Here is a 5,756-nt window from a genome sequence, read left to right on the forward strand (position 1 = left end):
CTGTGACCAATAAAGTTTTTGACATAACATTAATTTGTTGATGTGTTTATTTATTTAGCAGGATATAGGGTATAATGCAAAAATAATGTTCTTATCAAAATGTTGATTTACTGATTTACTTAGCAAATAATAACAATTTTATTATGTATTTGTTCATTTTCACCAAAGAATATGCTTATTGGGAATTTATTGATATTTTTATGATTTATTTATTTTCAGAAAAGAATAATCTCATTAGGAGTTTATTTATTTATGTATTTATTTTTAACGGAGTATGATCTTTTTATAAATGAATTTATTTATTTAACTTTAGCAAAGAATCTTATTAGGATTTTATTTTATTTTTTTACAGAATAATCTTATTAGGAATTTATTTTTTATGTATCTATTTTATAGCGAAGAATAAGCTTATTATGAATGTATTTATTTATTTTATTTTAAATGTTGATTGACTGATAATTTTATTTATTTATTCATTTTCAGAAAAGAAAAATCTTTTCATGAATTTTTATTATTTAATTATCCATCAAAAAACAATCTTTTTTATTAGTATATTATATTTATTGTTATATTTAATTATAATTGTTATTATTATTATACGATTTTTGATTATTTTTACTATCATTTATTTTCAGAAAAGAATAATCTTATTAGGAATTAATTTTTTTTATTCTTTTATTTGTTTTTAGAAAAATACTTTTATTATAATTTTTTAAATATTTTTTTTTAATATTCATCAGAGAATAATCTTATTACTTTTTTTTTTTACTATTATTACTATTTTTTTTTCAGAAACGAATAATGCCATTAGGAATTTATTTATTTATTTTAAGGGGAGAATACGCTTACTTTGAATGTATTTATTTATTTAACTTGAGCACAGAATCTTGTTATGAATTTATTTATTTATTTTTCTTTAAAGAACAGTCTTATTTGGGAAACTATTTATTTATTATTTTTCAGCAAAGCTTAGTCTTATTTATTTATTTATTTATTAACAAATAATAATAATATTAAAATTATTAATTAGAAATGTATTTAAATATCTGTTTATTTTCTGGAAAGAATAATCCTGCTTTCAAGATTTATTTATTTATTTTGCAGGATGAAAACATATTTTCATATATAAAACAATGATTACAGTTTATTACTAAATAATAATATTATTAGTAGGACAGCCCTTTATAAATCAGGGGTCGCCACAGCGGAATGAACCGCCAACTTATCCAGCATATGTTTTACGCAGTGGATGCCCTTCCAGCCACAACCCAGCACTTGGAAACACCCATACACTCTCACACCAACACGGGGAGAACATGCAAACTCCAAACAGAAATGCCAACTGACCTAGCCGAGGTTCGAACCAGCGACCTTCTTGCTATGTGGCAATGGCTGCCACCGTGCCGCCCACAGCTATGTTAGAATAATTAAATAATAAGTAAAGAATAACCTGTTCTGTTTTAGACAGATAGATAGATAGATAGATAGATAGATAGATAGATAGATAGATAGATAGATAGATAGATAGATAGATAGATAGATAGATAGATAGATAGACAGATAGACATGTAGACATGTAGACAGGTAGACAGGTAGACATGTAGACAGATAGACAGATAGACAGATAGACAGATAGACATGTAGACAGATAGACAGGTAGACATGTAGACAGATAGACAGATAGACAGATAGATAGATAGATAGATAGATAGATAGATAGATAGATAGATAGATAGACAGATAGACATGTAGACAGATAGACAGGTAGACATGTAGACAGATAGACAGATAGACAGATAGACAGGTAGACAGATAGACAGGTAGACATGTAGACAGATAGGCAGGTAGACAGATAGACAGGTAGACAGATAGACATGTAGACAGATAGACAGGTAGACAGATAGACAGGTACACAGATAGACATGTAGACAGATAGACAGGTAGACAGATAGACAGATAGACAGGTAGACAGATAGACATGTAGACAGATAGACAGGTAGACAGTTAGACAGGTAGACATGTAGACAGATAGATAGACAGGTAGACAGATAGACAGATAGGCAGGTAGACAGATAGACATGTAGACAGATAGACATGTAGACAGATAGACAGGTAGACAGATAGACATGTAGACAGATAGACATGTAGACAGATAGACAGGTAGACAGATAGACATGTAGACAGATAGACAGGTAGACAGACAGACAGGTACACAGATAGACATGTAGACAGATAGACAGGTAGACAGATAGACATGTAGACAGATAGACATGTAGACAGATAGACAGGTAGACAGACAGACATATAGACAGATAGACAGGTAGACAGGTAGACAGATAGACAGGTACACAGATAGACAGGTAGACAGACAGACATGTAGACAGATAGACAGGTAGACAGATAGACATATAGATAGATAGACAGGTAGATAGATATTTTATCAAAGTATGGTCCTGTATCTGTATCACTATCAGACTTTTTACCTTTTACTTGCTTTGAACGTCATAAGACTTTCCTGCTGTCCTGTGAGATGTTTCACTGTTATTTTTAGGAGTCTGTTTCCTGTAGTCTTGATTTTCCATTGCTCTCCTGAAGTGTAACTGTGTGTGGATGCTTTGACTTTTACAGCGTTGCTTTTACAGTAAAACGATCCGCTTCAAGTCAAGTTCAAGTGCGTGGGAGTTCATTACGTCATCCTGCTCCTGCGTTCCTATTGGCCGATGAAGTTGCATCCGACTCCACCCCATCATTGATGTTGTTCCTCTCACGGCCGGCAGAGGGCGCTTCAGGTTCCTCCTGTTGCGCTTCTCCTCATATCTGTTGGATATGGGATTGGGAGATCCGACTCGTTTTATTGAATCGATTCATTCGAACGACTCGCTTCAGTGAGTGAACGGTTGTTTTTTTTCGTTTTTGTCTCAACCACATTTCTAATGTGTGTATTATTTGGGCATTTTTAAGGAAGAGGATTTTTATATGGGTTTGTTCTAGGAGTAAAAAGTATTTAAATCAGGACTGTTGTATTTTTATGTGTTTGTTGTCTGTACAGAGCAACTTACATGACATAGAGGGGGGAATAGTGTTAAATACAATTAATAATGTGTCAGTAATCATTCATTCATTCATTCATTCATTCATTCATTCATCCATTTTCCTCCAGCTTAGTCCCTTTATTCACAGGGGTCGCCACAGTGGAATGAACCACCAACTATTCCAGCATATGTTTAACACAGAGGATGCCTTTCCACCTGCAACCCATCTCTGGGAAACATCCATACACACTCATTCACAAATATACATTACAGACAATTTTGCGCATGTATATATATGACCTATAGCGCATGTGACTGGACTATGGGGGAAACCAGATATTTACTGTATGTGTGTGTGTATATATATATATATCAGTGTTGGGCAAGGTACTTGAAAAATGTAGTGAGCTAATCTATTAGCTACTCTTCTTAAAATGTAGCGTGATTACACTAAATGCTACCCCCTGGGAAATGTAGCATGCTAAGCTAAAAGCTACCTTGCAGAAGTAGCTTAGCTACATCTAAGCTATTTTTGCAATTTTCATTTTAATTCGTAGCAACTTAAATCCAAGTCAATTTTAGTGATCAGTAAAACTGTCAATATGAGGCACAATAGTTCAGTTCAGTTATTTACTGTAAATAATACGCTGTACTAAACATAAACAAAATATAGCATATAACAGCAAAAACGAAAAATCCAATTAAACCAGGTGTTACACACTTAAAATACTATAGTAATTTATTTATATAATATATTTATTTAATTTAGTAATTTATATAAATGATAGTGTGTGTGTGTATACATATATAGTATTGTATTTTTATTTTTTGAGCACAGCATCAGAAATTAAGTTATTGCATCGTAACATGTACTTCTCGAGGTATGGTCACAAGGAATCCTGCATTAAAAACGCATTAAAAACTTTGTTGTCAAACACCGTAAAACAGGAAGAAGAAGAAATCGTCATTCTCGCCATCATATGGATTTACTGTCATCGGCTACACATCGGCCTCACAGCTCCGTGAATGTCAGTGCCGTCACTTATTGGTCCGTGATCAGTAAATGTAGCTTGTGTGGACGCTACTGCGCTACCTGACTAATAAAACAGTTTCGCTACTGAAAAGCTATTTGATTTAGAAAATAGCAACGCTACTGAGAAAAGTTGTTTCTGCCCAACACTATATATATATATATATATATATATATATATATATATATATATATATATATATATATATATATTTATAAATGATAAAATTTTGTATAGTTTTGTTTTTATGAATGTGTATGGATCAGATATACATTATATATATATATATATATATATATATATATATATATATATATATATATATATATATATATATATATAATATAAAAAACTTATATCATGTCAAAACAAACTTTTATTTTGGATGCGATTTATAAAAAACTAAATTTGCTTGCAATTTCACAAATTTTTTAACAGCCATCACTCACGCTGTCTGCGAATCGTCGTTTATTTTAACGCCTTTTCACTTTTGCTGCATCCCAATTTGCATACTATCCGTCCTAAATAGTATTCAGTAATAGAATTAGAAACTATAGAATAAATAGCGTAAGCAGTGTGTTCACACTGAAAACTCTAAAAATATTAGGTGCTACTTAAATGCCCGGATGATGCCCTCATTAAATCGGTAAAATTAAGTGTGTAATGTTGGACACTTCACGCACTCAACAACCACAGCTTTGCTCGCATAGCGGAAGGGGCAGAGCTATCGACTGGACATGTTGGATTACTTTATTTAGTTTGGATTGTAAAAGCAAAATTCTCCTACGAGAGTGATTATAGCGCCTCCCGATGGTGAACGCGGTTATACTCATGGCAGGTGTTATTTGGTAGTTTGGTCATTTATTTAGCTAATTTGGCAACCTTCAAACGATGAGTGTGTAAGTGCGTAAGCATATAGTGCATAGTGTATAGTGTGCTATTTGGGACGCAGCTACAGAATGTTGAAAAAAACTATGCTAAAGGTTCCCAGATAGTTTACTGTTTCCGGTAAAAATTCGAAGTCTAGAACCGTCCATACTCTTACCACTAATATTGCCCACAATGCATTTCGCTTTGGACGTGAATTGATTAGAACTACAAAGTCTGGTAAAATGTGTAAATAAACTACAAACATGGCGGACGCATGAGACCAACCATCAGGAGGCTTCGGTAAAGTTGTTTGAATGACTATTAATTAATATCTAGCCATATTTACGTTGTGTTTTCCGTGTTATATTTCATCTGCAACAACAATGTGAACTCATATTAAGATATGTTTGGACATCAACGTCTGAATGCATAATTATCAAAGACCTGAGGAGATTTCTCTGCACGAAAGACTCGCCAATGGCAGATTAACCTGCTGCTGCTTCTCCAAAAAGGTAGGTAAATATGAAAGGATGTTGATTAACAGCGCTCATAAAGTTTGACAGGTATGCTCATGAATGCAACAATGATCTGTTGACGATGATGTAGAATGTCCCAAAGCTTGCATACTCTTCTGTTACACACTTTTCCTTCACAAAAATAGTACGTTACATACATTTAGGGCGTAGTAGAAGTAGGCGATTTGAGACGCAGCATTTCTCATCGATTGATTCACAAACACGAATCGGCTCGAACGATTCATTTGAAAGAATCGGTTCAAATGAACTAATCGTAGGTGAATCGGACATCACTTGTCTGATGAACT

The 5,756-nt window shown here is 33.0% G+C and overlaps 1 protein-coding gene across 6 annotated transcripts in view; it reads left to right on the forward strand.

Annotated features, from left to right (window-relative positions):
• The window catches only part of pnpla2 (patatin-like phospholipase domain containing 2), a 31,237-nt gene extending 31,204 nt beyond the window's left edge, over positions 1 to 33 (forward strand). For all 6 annotated transcript variants that reach the window (XR_012400089.1, XR_012400088.1, XR_012400087.1 and 3 more), the window contains one exon: positions 1 to 33. This exon is cut by the window's left edge. The gene's annotated coding sequence lies outside the window, so the exon portion shown is untranslated.
• The last annotated feature ends 5,723 nt before the right edge of the window (positions 34 to 5,756 follow it).

The sequence above is a fragment of the Danio rerio genome, chromosome 25 (genome assembly GCF_049306965.1).
Source record: "Danio rerio strain Tuebingen ecotype United States chromosome 25, GRCz12tu, whole genome shotgun sequence".
Classification (NCBI taxonomy): domain Eukaryota; kingdom Metazoa; phylum Chordata; class Actinopteri; order Cypriniformes; family Danionidae; genus Danio; species Danio rerio.